We start from the raw sequence: 17,831 nt of genomic DNA on the forward strand, positions 1-17,831 counted from the left end.
CTCTCTTTTTTCTCTCTCTTTTCTCTCTCTTTTTTCTCTCTCTCTCAGACCTGGCGATGATCAGCTGATGTGGTCACCTGACGGAATCAGCTGACACTATAAGTCGAGCAGTTATGCCAGCTTTTTACTGCCCGGCTAAACTATCAGCTTATGCTGTCGGACATGAGTCTGCACAGAAGTGTGTAGTTTGTTTGGGGTTTTTTTGCACTGATGCATCATCTGATTGTATAAAAGCTGTTTATACAATCAGCTGCTGTGTCATGTGATTCAGGCCCTATAACCTGACACATAATCTGATCGCTTTGCCTTCCAACAAACCAATCAGATGATATTGCATCCGGATTGGACGGCGCGGGACCCTTGACCCACGATTAATGCGGAGGGGGATTCTTTATTTCAATAAAGATGGAGTCACTAATTGTGTTGTGTTTTATTTGTAATAAAAATATTTTTCTGTGTGTTGTGTTTCTTTTTATCTGTACTAGATATTCATGGTGGCCATGTCTAATATCGGCATGACACCATGAATTTCGGGCTTAGGGCCTGTTCATAATATACAGCTAGTGCTAACCCCATTATTACCCAGCGAGCCACCCGTCACCAGGGTAGCTGGAAGAGTTGGATACAGCGCCAGAAGATGGTGATTCTGTCGCGGGCGGAGGAGGTGCGCTGCACTCACCCACTGCTCAGGTCCGGCATGGCTACTGCTTCGCTTGCTGCTCGGTGGTGGCTTGAGCGTTGGGCCGGATCCCGGGGCCTCGAGCGGCGCTCCTCGCCCGTGAGTGAAAAGGGGATTGATTTTGGGGATTGGATATTGTCCGTGACGCCACCCACGGTTGTGGTGAGGTTGTGACACTACCGCTGCTCTGGATGGGGATCCCGGGAGCGATGACAGGGAGCAGCTTGGATGTTGGTTCTCCCCTCCGTGGGTAGGGGGTTGGTTGTCCCGGGGCCCGTTGATGGGGTTGAGAATGGATGGCAGGTTGCGGGGCCTGGTGAGGTGCAGGGTCACGGGGGCAGCGCTGTGCCGCACGGCACGGTGGTACTCACTCAGCCAGTAATTCACACAGAGTCTCTGGTCAAACAAATGGCTGGATGGACGGGTCCCACAGACGGCTGCGGTGTTTTTCCCCTGACCCCAGGTCGGTGGTGTAAGTCCTTTCCTGCCCCTTCGTGTACGCTCCTCCTGCGCTCCGGTTTCCAGCTGGCTCCCCGATTCAGTACCGGTGGGCCACCGCCCAGCCCCGGCTACCTACGGTTCCACCAAAACTGTCTTCCCGACTCCTGCAGTCGGCCACTACCGTCTGCCTCACTGGCTACACGATGGACCTAGGCTCCAACCTAGGCCCCAGTCTGCGTCTGCCTCTCTGCAGACCTCCTCTCTCTTCCTCTGCCTGGACTTGTCTCCACTTGTTTCCTGCCTCAGGCCAGCTAAACTCCTCGGTCGGCGTGCCCATCTGCCTGACTCTGCCCACCTGGTGTGTCTGTCTGAACCCGAGGAAGAAATCAGGTCTCACTGGGGATGTCTGCTGTGAACTGCTGGGGGTGTGTGTGTGTGTTGTTACTTGTGGCCCCTGGCTTGTCCAGGGCGCCACACTTCTATGAAAGCGCCATTTTCTGGGGCGGCTGCGGACTGCAATTCACAGCGGGGGGTGCCCAGAAAGCTTGGGCACCCTGCGCTGCGGATTCCAATCCCCAGCTGCCTAGTTGTACCTGGCTGGACACAAAAATTGGGCGAAGCCCACGTCGTTTTTTTTTAATTATTTCATGAAATTCATGAAATAATTAAAAAAAGGTCTTCCCTATATTTTTGGTTCCCAGCCGGGTACAAATAGGCAGCTGGGGGCAGCCCGTAGCTGCCTGTTGTACCTGGCTAGCATACAAAAACATGGCGAAGTCCACGTAATTTTTTGGGGGGCAAAAAACTCCTGCCTAAAGTGCTGCATGGAGTATACTGAGCCTTGTAGTTCTGCAGCTGCTGTCTGTCTGTATGGAGGTGAGCAGACAGCAGCTGCAGAATGACAAGGCTCAGCATGCTCCATTCACTAGTGTATGCAGGACAGCAGACAGCAGCTGCAGAACTACAAGGCTCAGCATACTCCATCCAGGACTGTATGCAGGAGTTTTTTGCCCTCCCAAAAAATGACGTGGGCTTCGCCATATTTTTGTATGCTAGCCAGGTACAGCAGGTAGGTACGGCTGCCCCCAACCCTCAGCTGCCTATTTGTACCCGGCTGGGAACAAAAAAATAGGGAAGCCCTTTTTTTTTTTAATTATTTCATAAATTTCATGAAATAATTAAAAAAAAATCGACATGAGCTTCGCCCCATTTTTGTGTCCAGCCAGGTACAACTAGGCAGCTGGGGATTGGAATCCGCAGCACAGGTTGGCCTGAGCTTTCTGGGCCCCTCTGCTGTGAATTGCAGTCCGCAGCCACCTAAGAAAATGGCGCTTTCATAGAAGCACCATCATCTGGCGCTGTATCCAACTCTTCCAGCTGCCCTGGTGACAGGTGGCTTGCTGGGTAATAATGAGTTAATTCTAGCTTTGTTTTACTAGCTAGTATTAAGCCAGAGATTCTTAATGTCAGGCAAGTTTGACCCGGCCATTAACAATCTCCAATAAAGGGTTAAAAAAAGGACACCACACAGAGAAAAAATACTTTAATAGAAATAAATACACAGACACACTTAGAGACTCCATGTTTATTACTCCTCTTATCCCTCCACGATCCATGGTCTTCTGTCTTCTTTCTCCTTCAACCCATGCAGCTCTGCTACATCAGCAGCGCTGCATGGGAGGAAGACGCTGCTGCTCTCCGTGTAGTCTTTTCACTCCGTGAGTGAGCTGACGCTGATGGCTGTAAGCGGTGACATCACCGCTGACAGTCGCGTTGCTATAGCAATGGTGATCTCCATTATTGACCAGTTGTGGAAGCCAGTGAATAACAGAACGGGGAAGCAGAACAGGGAGCCGACCATGTGCCAGAGCATCTCGCCGATACACGGGGATGCACAAACAAGCACCGCGTACAGGAGAGATGCACTGACAGGACCTAGCAATGACGTCTAGCCATGTGACCAGTCTGTAGCTAATGAGATAATAGACACGTGACTGGTCACATGTTTTTTTTGACGTCACGGAAGGTCCTATCATCAGTGCTGGTTACCGGGAGGACGCAGAGATTGTCGGAAGGAAAAGCGGCGGGAGACAGAGTGCAGGACGTGTCGCGGGGACAGGTAAGTGTTATGGCAATGTGTATTAACTGTATGTGTACATTTATAATGTGTTTTTATGTGTTTGTGTTTGCCTGCCATTGGTTTAAATGGGGCTCGAGAGGTTCGTCAAGCCGTTTGCCGAACCGAACTCGAACGCGGCCTCCGTTCGACGAACAGAACCGAATTCGAGCCTCTAGAGGCTCACTCATCTCTACATTTGACAAAAAAGTGGAATAAAACGTATCAAAAAGTCATATATCAAGAAAAATGGTACCGCTGAAAACAAACCACCTTACAGCTCCAGCAGTGGAAAAATAAAAAGTTATAGCTCTTAGAATACAGCAATGCAAAACAGTTTTTTTTTCCTATAAAATAGTTTTTATGGTGTAAAAAGTGGAAAAACATTAAAAAAATATATATAAATGTGGTATCGCTGTAATTGTACCAACATGAAGAATAAAGCGGTCATCCCTTTTACGGCATGGTGAATGCCGTAAAAGAAAACAACAAACAACTATTCCTGAGTTGCTGTTTCTTTTTGATTCTACCTAACAAAAAGTGCAATAGAAAGCAATCAAAAACTATTATGTGGCCCAAAATGGTAACAATAAAACTCCAACTCATCTCGCAAAAAACAAGCCCTAACATGACTGTCGGTAGATAAATAAAAAGAACTCTATGTTTCAAAATCCGATGCAAAAAAACCTTTATTTTGTAAAAAAGCATTTTAGTATGATAGTCACCAAACCTAAAAAAAAAGATATAAACCTGGTTATAACTGTAATCGTTCTGACCCAAGATATAAAGCCACCAAATCACTTATACCGCAATGTCAATGGTGTAGAAAATAAATAAAAAATAAAGCTTTTTAAGAGCTATTGGCTTGTTAATTCTGCCTGTAAAAGATCCCAGCACGGCACTGCTCATATTTATCCTACACTCCATGCTGAGCACTTGCACCGGGATTATGTGTAAGGGTACATGCAACAATAGCAGCATTTTGGACGTAGCGTGTTTTCGCTGTGTCCAAACTGCTGCATTGTACAGTACAAGAACAGTGGATGGATTTATACACATCCCATGCCCATTGTTCTTTTCTCCACTGCATGAACTGACCTGTGTACGGCTTCCCTAGATGCAGCATGTCAATTTATGTTGTGGAGAAGCAAGTGTCTACAGCTGGGAAAACTGAGAGAAAATCCATAGCACCCCAAACCCTGATAGTGGGTACAGACCGCTGCGATCTCCTGCGGAGAACACTTGCTTCTCCACAGGGCAGAATACCTGCTGCATCCAGCGTGTGCGGATCATGGACACATACCTCTAAATCTCTGAAAACCGTGATTCAATCAACATTCCCAATGGAAAATTCCCTGTAATGAGGCAGATGGAGTCACCTTGACCTTACATCTGGTGTGTGGTCCAGCGGTGTCCTCCTTTTTTACACCTGTTTACACCATGCACAAAAGTGTAGTCATCAACAGTTTTGATTACCTTTGAAATGACGGACACTGCTGAACAGAAGCCAAACAGAGTCTGCAGTAAAGGCTGCTTTACACGCTGCGATCTCGCTAGCGAGATCGCTAGCGTGTGTACCCACCCCCCATCGTTTGTGCGTCATGGGCAAATCGCTGCCCGTGGCGCACAACATCGCTCGGACCCGTCACACTACTTACCTGCCTTGCGACGTCACTGTGGCCGGCGAACTGCCTCGTTTCTAAGGGGGCGGTTTGTTCGGCGTCACAGCGATGTCACTAAGAAGCCACCCAATCGAAGCGGAGGGGCGGAGATGAACGGGACGAACATCCCGCCCACCTCCTTCCTTCCCCATTGCCGGCGGCCGCAGGTAAGGTGAGGTTCCTCGTTCCTGTGGTGTCACACGTAGCGATGTGTGCTGCCGCAGGAACGACGAACAACATCGTACCTGCAGTTGCAACGATATTTGGGAATAGGGGAGCATGTCAGCGATTCACGATTTTGCGCGATTTTGCGACCTTTTTTGATCGCACGTAGGTGTCACAGGCAACGACATCGCTAACGCGGCCGGATGTGCGTCACGAATTCCGTGACCCCAATATCATTGCTTTAGCGATGTCGCTGCGTGTAAAGCAGCCTTTACTCTGCTGCCTCATTAGTCTATGGATCCATCAAGGGATTCACCTGAATCACGTATTTCGGAGATGTAGATGGAAACCCCAATGTAAGTGCTCAGCATAGAGCCCAAGATAAATGTGTGCTGATCCAAAATGTTCTGTACCAAAATCACCACCAAATAGCATTCAACTAAACCCACAAAAACACCAGTCCCTATTGACTCAGGTCAGTCATCGGTTAACAGAAATTTGTGGGCATCCACATTACTGGTAGCACAAAGGCTCTCGAAAACACAATGACTCTTTCCCTCAAAAAAAGGAATACAGCAAAATCTGTGCTCCCAAATCCAAACGCGCCCCTTTCTTCTGAGCCTCCCAATGTGCCTAAACCACAGTTAGCATCCTCATGCTTAGCATTGTTGTAGTGAGGAGAGCCTGCAATGTACGGGGTGCAGGTTTACAAAAGTATGAGCTGGGCACAATGTATGTGCACTAAAATGTACTGGTCACAAAAAGAGCTTATTTGCAATTTTTAATTCTGCAACATTCACTGTCTTTGACACCATAGATGTTTTCCACAGACTAAATCGTCACTACACCCATAGATGAATTCCCAAAGGGGTGTAATTTCTAAAATTTTGTAACTTAAGGGGGATTTCTTCTGTTTTGGCTCTTAGGGGCTCTACAAATGGAGGCTGCAAACTATTCTAGGAAAATCTGTGCTCCAAAAATCAAATGGTGCTCCTTCTTTCCTGAACCCTGTGGTGCAGCCAAATACTACTGTACAGTCATACAGACATGTTTGGTATTGCCACATTTAGAAGGATTTGTGCAACACATTATGGGGCTTTTTCTACCTATTCCACTTGTGAAAATTGGAAATCTGTGGTTAAAACAATATTTTAGTGGTAAAAATGTAATTATTTTTTGTTCACCACCCAATGGCATAAAAGTTTGTGACACACTTGTGGTGTCAATATGCTCACTGCACTCTGTTACGGTTCCCGTTCTGGGTATCTGCGTGTCTCCTTTCCCTTTGCTGTGGCACTGGAGACTATGTTCGGATTTGTTGCTACTGCACATGTGCGAGCGCTGGAGACTAAGTCCTATCTTGGAGACATTGCACATGTGCGAGTGACATCATCACTGACACGAGGTCACATGTCTCTGACACCTTCTAAGCTGATTGGCCGCTGGTCATGTGCTTGTAACACGAGGTCACATGTCTCTGACACCTTCTAAGCCGATTGTTCGCTGGTCATGTGCGTGTGATAAGCAACAGCAAAATGGAGAGGAAGGATCCAGCACAAATTCCTTGTTGATAAAAAGTTTTTCTTATTCTTTATTGAAGTTTTAAAAGCAAAAACAAAAGGAGAACGAAGATGGGAAACATACATTAAAGCATGGGTGCCCTTAACGCGTTTCGGACTTTAAATAAAAACAAACTAAGTCCTTAATCATAAGTGACCCATACTGTGCAGAGTACTGCTCTTATAGACTGACTAACATGCTCTAAGTTAGGGGTAGAACGAAAATGCAGTAATTAATTAACAAAAGGGTGTAATTGAGTTAAGCTAATTGAGAGGCAGTGAGTGAACCATGGGGATTGCAAGGTATATACCGTGGCGATGTTGAAATATTTCAGACATCTAAAAAAAGTCCACATAACGAGCGAGATCCATAAATGCCTATATACAAATCTATACACGTATAAAAACATATTGTTATAAAGACTATATGAAAAAAATGTATATATAAAGAAAGGAGGATATATGTATCAGTAAATATATATACATGTATATGCATTTAAACGAACCCAATCGTGTGTCAAATAACCCAAATGTATGACAATATAACATAAATAAATAAATAAATAAATAAATCACACAGCAAAACTACAAATGTGTAAATGAATGAATAAATAGATAGATATGATAGAGATGATGCATGTTGTAACACCCAGTTCATTGTAAATTAGGTCCATGTGTATTTCATTATAACATTTATACATTTACAAAATTGACTAAGATCCTTGGTTATAATGAATATAACTAATATCATAAAATGGATAAATAAATATATGATAGGGATCATGCAGGCATACACCTAGCATAAATGAAAAATTTGAAATATGTGAAAAATATATATGAAAAATATATACAAAAAAATATATATATACAAAAAATATATAAATATATATACATATCCTATGATATAAAATATACAATTCAATCAACCACTGAAATGTAAGCACGGGTATTCCTATAAATAAATAAATTGAACCTACTGCAAAGACATATAAGTCTACACATACATAGTATAAATATGTGTATATACATATGTGTGTATAGCTATGTGAACACTAGCCGCCAAAATGGAGGTGTGGGTCTAATAAGGATTTATAATGAATATGGAAAAATGTGTACATATAAGTGACTGCTACCAGAGGGAAGGAGTGGGGGGAGGGGGGGGAAGGGAGGGTATGGGGGAGGGGGGGGACGGGACGGATTCCGTTCTCTCACGTGGCGGTAGAAAACGGAATCCGTCCCGTCCCCCCCTCCCCCATACCAAGGATCTTAGTCAATTTTGTAAATGTATAAATGTTATAATGAAATACACATGGACCTAATTTACAATGAACTGGGTGTTACAACATGCATCATCTCTATCATATCTATTTATTCATTCATTTACACATTTGTAGTTTTGCTGTGTGATTTATTTATTTATTTATTTATTTATGTTATATTGTCATACATTTGGGTTATTTGACACACGATTGGGTTCGTTTAAATGCATATACATGTATATATATTTACTGATACATATATCCTCCTTTCTTTATATATACATTTTTTTCATATAGTCTTTATAACAATATGTTTTTATACGTGTATAGATTTGTATATAGGCATTTATGGATCTCGCTCGTTATGTGGACTTTTTTTAGATGTCTGAAATATTTCAACATCGCCACGGTATATACCTTGCAATCCCCATGGTTCACTCACTGCCTCTCAATTAGCTTAACTCAATTACACCCTTTTGTTAATTAATTACTGCATTTTCGTTCTACCCCTAACTTAGAGCATGTTAGTCAGTCTATAAGAGCAGTACTCTGCACAGTATGGGTCACTTATGATTAAGGACTTAGTTTGTTTTTATTTAAAGTCCGAAATGCGTTAAGAGCACCCATGCTTTAATGTATGTTTCCCATTTTCGGTCTCCTTTTGTTTTTGCTTTTAAAACTTCAATAAAGAATAAGAAAAACTTTTTATCAACAAGGAATTTGTGCTGGATCCTTCCTCTCCATTTTGCTGTTGCTTATCCCATGCTGGCATGGACCTACCAGCGGACCCTTGCACCCTAAGGATTTGAGCAGTTTGGCTAGCAGGTGAGCTGAATCTTTTTCTCCCTTCCACGCATGTGCGTGTGATGCCTTACTCGGTGATAGGCCAGCGTGACGTCATTGCTGTCGTTCTGGCAGCGGATTGGCTCTGCTGTCCTCCATCTTGGATGAGGCACAGAGTCTATATAAGACCCTGATGCACACTGCTCGGCGCTCAGTCCTCTTGGTTCCTGCATAGGAGTAGACGCTCTGTGCATGTCCCTTGCGGCACCTATTCTATCTAGGTGAGCGTTATCGGTATTGTAACGCTCTTGTACCTTGCAGCTTATGCTGTGATCCGTATCCTCACACCTTAGTGGAGCGGACATAGGCAGGTGCTTGCTGCACATGGTCTGACTGGGCCTTGTGGTTCTACTCTGAGGTGAGCGCTATCGGTAGGATAGCGCTCCTGTACCTTTCAGCCGTACGTGTCCTCGCACCTTAGTGGAGCGGACATAGGTAGGTTAGGTGGTCGTTGCCTTCTAGGGTAACGCTCCACTACGCTGCCTCCTGCAGCAGTCCGCATCCTCGCACACTAGGGGAGCGGTCATAGGCAGGAGTTTCAAGCTAGCAGCCTTGCTGCTGTCCGTATCCTTGCACCACAAGTGGAGCGGACATAGGTAGGTGCCATATTGCACACACTACACCTAGTCTCTGTGACTGTTAACTGAGACAGGTGCTTTCACACTCACAGACTGTGAGACTTCGATGCACTTTTATGTTGTATTCCTCACTCTTTTGCATTTCCCCTCCTATGTCATTCTAATAAGGTGGTCGCTGTGACTTAAACAGTATACGCCGCTATTGGTCTTGGTGACAATGTGAGGCAACAGTGTCAGTACCGCTTTGGTGGTACAGGTTTCCCCTATCCTCTGCCATACTCTGCAGCAGAATGGAAATAACTGTGGAAAGAAAGGCGCAAAATAGGGTCTTACCCGGTATGACACGTGGGGGCAAGTGTGGGTTAGTACACTCACCTGAAAGGGTTGTGCAAGTCACAACCCCTATGAAGGCACGTAATAAATGTGGAAGGCAGCGGTCCCGCAGTGTAGATATATTCCAAGAGGTAGAGCAGAAAGCAGGTTTCAAAATCCGCGCCACACCACAGAGAACCCAAATGCTTGTTAGTAAATCCTTTCTTTATTTAATTTTTCTCACAGGTCTACGCGTTTCGAGGACATATCCGTCCTCATCATCAGGACAAAGTACAAAGAAAGACTATCTAGTCTTTCTTTGTACTTTGTCCTGATGATGAGGACGGATATGTCCTCGAAACGCGTAGACCTGTGAGAAAAATAAATAAAGAAAGGATTTACTAACAAGCATTTGGATTCTCTGTGGTGTGGCGCGGATTTTGAAACCTGCTTTCTGCTCTACCTCTTGGAATATACTCTGCAGCAGAGCACTGCACGGTGGACCCTGACTGTCGGATAGCCTTCCTTTCCCTTATTATCCGACAGCCCCTGTAACACACTCCTCCATGAATTCATGGAGGGGTGCAGTTTATAAAATTGGGTCTCTTGTGGGGGTTTCTGCTGTTTTTGAACCTCAGGGACTCTGCTAATGTGACTTGGGATGCCCACACTAAATCTCTCTAATATGGCGCTCCTTCCCTTTTTCACTTTGCACTGTGCCTCATAAGTAGTTTTTGACCACATATGAGGCACTCAGGAGAAATTGCACAACAAATTTTATGGTTCATTATCTCTTGTTACCCTAGTGAATTTGAAAAATTTGGCGTTAATGCAACACATTTGATGTTTAAAATGTATTTTTTAATTTTTACAGCTCAACGTTATAAATGTCTGTGAAGCCCTCAGGGGTACCAGATACTCATTAATCATCTAGATAAATTCCTTGAGGGGTCTAGTTTCCAAAATAGGGTCACTTGTAGGGACGCTCCACTGTTTAGGCACATCAGGGGCTCTACAAATGTGACATGGCGTTCGCTAATGATTCCAGCCTATTTTGCAGTCAAATAGCACTCCTTCCCTTCCAAGCCCTGCCGTGCGCCAAAATCGTTGATTTCCACCACATTTGAGGTATCAGCGTACTCAGCAGAAATTGCACAATACATTTTTATGGTGCATTTTTCCTGATACCCCTGTGAAATAAAAGCTATATGGTTGAAGTAACAATTTTGTGGTAACATTTTTTTTTTTTTTTTATTTTCTCGGCTCAACGTTTTAAACTTCTGTGAAGCCCCGGGGGTTCAATTCAAGGTGCTCACTAAATATCTAGATACATTCCTTGAGGGGTCTAGTTTCCACAATCGGGTCACTTGTTGGGGAGGTCCACTGTTTAGGCACCTCAGGGGGTCTCCAAACACGACATGGCGTCTGCTAATTATTCCAGCTAAGATTGCTTTCAAAAATTCAAATGATGCTCTTTCCCTTCCGAGCCCTGCCATGTGCTCAAACAATTGATTTCTACCACATATGAGGTATCAACGTACTAAGGAGATATAGCATAATACATTTTATGGTGCATTTTTTCCTGATACATTTGTAAAAATGCAAAATGTTATGGCTAAAGTAACATTTTTGTCTTAAAAAAAAAGGAACATTTTCATTTTTTCCTTCTACATTGTTTTGGTTCCTGTGAAGCCCCTCAAGGTTTAATAAACTTCTTGGATGTGGTTTTGAGCAGTGTGAGGGATGCAGATTTTAGAATAGTGTCACGTTTGGGTATTTTCTGTCACCTAGGCCTCTCAATGTCACTTCAAATGTGATATAGTCCTTTAAAAAAACCTGGCTTTGTAAATTTTGTTGGAAAACTGAGAAATTGTTGATGAACTTTGAACCCTCCTAACTTCCTAACAAAAAAAAAATACGTTTACAAGATTGTGCTGGTCTAAAGTAGACATGTTGGAAATGTAATTTAACCTCATAACGACGGCCTCCGGAAAATCCAAGATGGCGCCGACGCGCACTGAAAACTCCCGCCGCCGCCGGCTCTGCATTCATTTCCCTCCGATCTGAAATGATCAAACATTTCAGATCGGAGGGAAATGTCCTCCCCCTGACCCCTCCTCCGGTACACCGGAGATCTCTGGTCCCTGGAGCCCCCTCCGGTTCTCCAGAGCCGCCCCCCCTCCCCCTCCGGAGCGTGGAAGATGGGGGCGCGCAGCGCACAGTAGCGCGCGGCCGCATTCATCCTGCTCTTTCTGCCGCATGTGACACGTCACATGCGGCAGAAAGTTGTCCCCAGGTCCCGCCGTCACCCCCCGTCACCCCCCCCCAGCCCCCGATTTTACGTTACCTGGCTGCTGGTGCTCCGTCCCCGCGATCACGCCGCCTCCTTCTTAAAAGCTGGCGGCGCATGAGCAGACAGCGGCTGTCAGCTGGATCCCTGCAAGCAGGGACGCTGACGTCGCTGCTGCACAGGCTGCTCCACTGTGGACCGGGGGAGAGTGAGTGCAGTAATCTGCAGCCACACTCCTCACATGGAGAAACTGCTGTTCTAGAAAATGGGGGGTACGTTCTGTGAGCGTGCCCCTCATATTCTAGAATGAGGTTACTGCAGGTCACTCTGCCCTAGGTTGGACCGGGGCAGTGTGAGTGCAGTATTCTCAGATTACTGCACCCACACTGCTCATGGAGAGCTTGCTCTTCCAGAAAATGGGGGAAACGTTCCCTGAACGTGCCCCCCATATTCTAGAAGGTCCAGAGTCGCCGAGGGACCTCCAAAATGGATTACAGTGACCGAAATTTATTTATTTTCAATAAATTGGTAAAAGAGGAATGTTTCGGGGAGTTTTTCTTTCAAATAAATTTCTTTTTTGTCTTTATTTTTTTCTATTACTGACTGGGTTAGTGATGTCGGGTATCTGTTTAGATGCCGTGACATCACTAACCCCAGGGCTTGATGCCAGGTGACATTACAGCTGGTATCAACCCCGTATATTACCCCATTTGCCACCGCACCAGGGTGCGGGATGAGCTGGAGCGAAGCGCCAGGATTGGCGCATCTAATGGATGCGCCACTTCAGGGGCGGCTGCGGCCTGCTATTTTTAGGCTGGGAAGAGTCCAATAACCATGGCTCTTCCCACCCTGAGAATACCAGACCCCAGCTGTCCGCTTCACCTTGGCTGGTGATCTAATTTGGGGGGGACCCCACGTTTTGTTTTTTTTTTTAAAAAAACGCCTGGGGAGCCCTCCAAATTGATCACCAGCCAAGGTGAAGCTGTCAGCTGTGGTTTGCAGGCTACAGCTGTCTGCTTTACCCTAGCTGGCTATCAAAAATAGGGGGGACCCCACGTCGTTTATTTTAATTATTAATTTTTTGGGGGGCTAAATACAAGGCTAGGCACCCTTTAGTGCCACATGAAAGGCACTAAAGGGCACCAGTTTAGAATATGCAGGGGAATGGGACGTTATATTTGTTTGACATCTATCCATTCATCCATTGTAGCATTTTAGGCTATGTGCCCACAATCGGGGTTTGCAGCGTTTTGGGCGCAGAGTGTTTTCCCTGCGTCCATAGCGCTGCGTTGTGCAGTAGAAGCACAGTGGAAGGATTTTTAGAAATCCCGTGCCCACTGTGCTTCTTTTCTCCGCAGCATACACTGACGTGTGGCGCAGCTTCCCGAGCCTCCACATGTCAATTTATGCTGCGGAGATGAGTGTTCTCTGCAGGTAGCATAGAGCTCCACAGCGGCCTGAACCCAAATCCTGGGCATGGGCAGCTGCGTTCTCCCGTGGACAACACTCACATCTCTGCAGGAAGGCTGACACTGTATACTAGACGCCGTGTCGCTGGATCATGGCCACATAGCCTAAAAGTGAGACATTTGTTGCTACAGCAACATTTTTGTGAAGTACCTGTGGATTCAAAATGCTTACTATACTCCTGAATAAAATCCAGTTTCCAAAATGGGGTCACTTGTGGGGGGGTTTCTGTTGTATGGACCCAAGGGGCCCTGCAAATGTGACATGGTGCCCGCAATTTATTTCAACTTTTCCAGATATCAAATGGTGCTCCTTCCATTCCAAGCCCTCCCATTTATCCAAACAGAGGTTTTTGGCCACATGTGGGGTATCCCTGTGCTCATAAGACATTGGATAATAACCTGTGGGGTCCACGGTTTGTTGTTGTCTCTTGAAAAAGTAAGAAATTTGATGCTGAAGCAACATTTTTGTGAAAAAAATGAAAATTTTCAATATGGCAACCTAAGCTTATCAAATTCTGTGAAGTACTCTTGGATTCAAACTGCTCAATATACACCTAGATAAAAGCCTTGAGGTGTCTTGTTTCCAAAATGGGGTCATTTGTGGGGGACCTCCACTGTTTAGGCACCTCAGGGGCTCTCCAAATGCAACATGGCGTCCGCTATTGATTCCAGCCAATTTTGCAGTCAAATGGCACTCCTTCCCTTCCGAGCCCTGCCATGCACCCAAACAGTTGATTTCCACCACATATAAGGTATCGCCAAACTCAGGAGAAATTGCACAATAAATTTTATGCTGAATTTTTTCCTTTTACACTTGTAAAAAAAAAAGCTACCTGGTTGAAATAACAATTTTGTGGTAAAAATGTATTATTTTATTTTCACAGCTCAACATTCTAAACTTCTGTGAAGTACCTGAGGGTTCAGGGTACTCGCCAAACATCTAGATAAATTCCTTCTGGGGTCTATTTTCCAAAATGTGGCCACATGTTGGGGAGCTTCACTGTATAGGCACCTCAGGGAATCTCCAAATGCAACATGGCGTCCGCTATTGATTCCAGCCAATTTTGCAGTCAAATGGCACTCCTTCCCTTCCGAGCCCTGCCATGCGCCCAAACAGTTGATTTCCACCACATATAAGGTTTCGCCAAACTCAGGAGAAATTGCATAATAAATGTTATGCTGAATTTTTTCCTTTTACTCTTGTAAAAAAAAAAAGCTACCTGGTTGAAATAACAATTTTGTGGTAATTTTTTTTTTTTTTTTTTTTTTTTTTTTTTCATGGCTTAACGTTATAAGAATTTTGTGAAGCACCTGGGGGTTCAGGGTACTCACCAAAGTTCTAGATAAATTCCTTGAGGGGCCTAGTTTCCAAAATGGGGTCACTTGTGCGGGGTTTCTGCTGTTTAGGTACCTTAGGGGACCTCCAAATGCGACATGGTGCCCACAATCTTTTTCAGCCAAATTTCCTTTCCAAAATTCAAATATTGTTCCTTCCGTTCCAAGCCCTCCCATTTGTCCAAACAAAGGTTTCAGACCACATGTGAGGTATCACCGCGCTCATAAAAAAGTGGGTAACAAACCTTGAGGTCAAATGTTTGGTATTACCTCTTAAAAAAGTGAAAAAATGAATGCTAAAGCAACATTTTTGAGAAATTTATTAAAATTTTCAATATGACAACGTAACGATAACAAAATCTGTGAAGTACCTGTGGATCCAAAATGCTCACTTTACCCCTAGATAGAAGCCTTGAGGGGTCTAGTTTCCAAAATGGCATCACTTGTGAGGGGTTTCTTCTGTTTAGGTACCTTAGCGGACCTGTAAATGCAACATGGTGCCCGCAATCTATTTCAGCCAAATTTGCTTTCCAAAATTCAAATATTGCTCCTTCTGTTCCGAGCCCTCCCATTTGTCCAAACAGAGGTTTCTGACCACATGTGGGGTATTGGCGCGTTCATAAGAAAGTGGGTAACAAGTTTTGGGGTCCATTTTGTTGTGTTATTTCTTCTAAAAGTGAATAAATTTGGGTTAGAGCAACATTTTTAGGTAAAATTTAATTTTTGCTTTTTTTCATTCCACATTGCTTTTGTTCATGTGAAGCACCTGAAGGGTTAATAAACTTCTTGAATATGGTTTAGAGTACTTTGGGGGGTGCAGTTTTTAGAATTGTGTCACTTTTGGGTATTTTCTGTCACCTAGGCGCCTCAAAGTCACTTCAAATGTGATGTGGTCCCTAAAAAAATGGTTTTGTAAATTTTGATGTAAAAATGAGAAATCGCTGATAAACTTTGAACTCTTCTAACTTCCTAACAAAAAAATTTTGTTTCCAAAATTGTGCTGATGTAAAGTAGACATGTGGGAAATGTTATTTATTAACTATTTTGTGTCACAGAAATCTCTGGTTTAACGGTATAAAAATTCAAAAGTTGAAAATTGCTAAATTTTCAAAATTTTTGCCAAAATTCAATTTTTTTTCAAAAATAAACGCAAAAAATATTGTCCTAAATTTGGTACTAACATGAAGTCCAATATGTGATGAAAAAACAGTCTCAGAATCACCGGGATTCGTTGAAGCGTTCCAGAGTTATAACCTCATGAAGTGACACTGGTCAGAATTGCAAAATTTGGTCTGGTCATTAAGGTGAAAATTAGCTCCGTCACTAAGGGGTTAATAATAATTTTGTATGACATAACTTTCGAATTTATGGGCATAAAATGTCAAAGTTTGAAAATTGTGAAATTTTCGCAAAATATCCAATATTTTCACAAATAAACGCAAACAATATCGGCCTAAATTTACAACTATCATGAAGTACAATATGTCACAAAAAAACAATGTCAGAATTACTGGGATCCGTTGAAGCGATCCAGAGTTATAATCTGTCAAAGTGACACTGGTCAGAATTGTAAAAAACGGCCCGGTCAGAAAGGTGTTTTCAGACTGAAGGTGTTAAATAAGTCTACTGGCTTTATAATATTATGGAGAACTATCTAAGGTATACAGAAACCAGTCAATTTATTTTCCAAGTGGAAATGTGAGGGAACCTCCTGTAGCAATTATATGACATCCAGGGAAGTTATTAGGCGTGAGCGAATACCCTAATATTTGCTTTGGTGAATACGTCGCCGCTATTCGACTATTCGCGAATATTCGACGCCCAATGTAAGTCTATGGGAAACCAGAATAATTTCATGTTGGACCTAACGGTGAGCTGTGGTGACTGAGGAAAAGGCTGAAATGGATGGGAAAAGGCAGAAACAGTATGGGCACAGCCTGTAGAAGATGCGTGAGTGCATTTCTGCCCACCCCGACCCACAACCCCCTCCCAATCATCCAAGATGGCAGCGCACACACCACATTGCCGCCCGCATTCACCCTCTTCCTGTGCCATGACATATACGATAGAAAACTCCTCCCCGGGTCAAGTTAAGTCACCCCCTTACCTCCCCCCCCCCCCCCTGATGTCCCCCGGTGTTCTGTACCTGGCGCAGCATTGATCCCCTGTGATCCCTCCTCCTTCACAGTAAACGCTGGGCACATGTGCAGAGCGGCTGTAAGCTTAGCTTCCTGCTTTGAGAAAGGCTGTGCTGGAATCATGCCTAGTCTCTCTCTCTCCTCTCTCCTCTCCTCTCTCCGCGGACACTTCAGTTGCTGCGTGGAGCTCCCAGGAGCGGCTGTGTTCTACGGCCGCTCTTGTCACTCTCATGTAGCAGAGCTGGATGCATCGCAGGACCTCCTGTGGATTACGCCGAATTTGGAGGGGCATTTGGAGATTTTAATAAAATGGTGAAAGAGGGTGTTTTTTTTGTCTTTTATTCCAAATAAAAGATTTTTTTAGGGTGTATGTGCTTATTTAATTTCACTTACAGGTTAATCATTGCGGGTGTCTCATAGACGCCTGCCATGATTAATCTAGGACTTAGTGGCAGCTATGGGCTGCCATTAACTTCTTATAGCCACCGCACCAGGGCAATTCTGGATGAGCCGGGTAGAGTCCCGGGACTGTCGCATCTAATGGATGCGGCAATTCCGGGTGGCTGCTAGCTGATATTTTTAAACTGGGGGGGCTCCCCATAACGTGAAGCTTCCTATTCTGAGAATACCAGCCTTCAGCCGTGTGGCTTTATCTAGGCTGGTATCAAAATTAGGGGGGACCGCAAGCTGTTTTTTTTTTTAATTATTTATTTATATATTTTACTGCACTACATAGACCCGCCCACCGGCATCTGTGATTGGTTGCAGTGAGACAGCTGTCACTCAGCGTGGGGGTGCGTCTGAATGCAACCAATCATAGGCGCCAGTGGGTGGGGGAAGCAGGGAATACGAGATGGAATAATGAGCGGCCGGCATTTTCAAAAGCAGGAGAAGCCGTCAGAGTAGTGTGACAGCTGTGCAGCGCCGTGCCGGTGATCGGTCAGGGATCGGTGAGTATGAGAGAGGGGGGGAGAGAGAGACCGACA

General features: G+C 44.5%; 1 protein-coding gene across 1 annotated transcript in view; it reads left to right on the top strand.

Annotated features, from left to right (window-relative positions):
* NME5 (NME/NM23 family member 5) overlaps positions 1-17,831 on the top strand; it is a 293,847-nt gene that overhangs the window by 146,019 nt on the left and 129,997 nt on the right. The gene's annotated exons all lie outside the window — the stretch shown is intronic.

Source organism: Anomaloglossus baeobatrachus, chromosome 4, assembly GCF_048569485.1.
Source record: "Anomaloglossus baeobatrachus isolate aAnoBae1 chromosome 4, aAnoBae1.hap1, whole genome shotgun sequence".
NCBI classification, from domain to species: Eukaryota; Metazoa; Chordata; class Amphibia; order Anura; family Aromobatidae; genus Anomaloglossus; species Anomaloglossus baeobatrachus.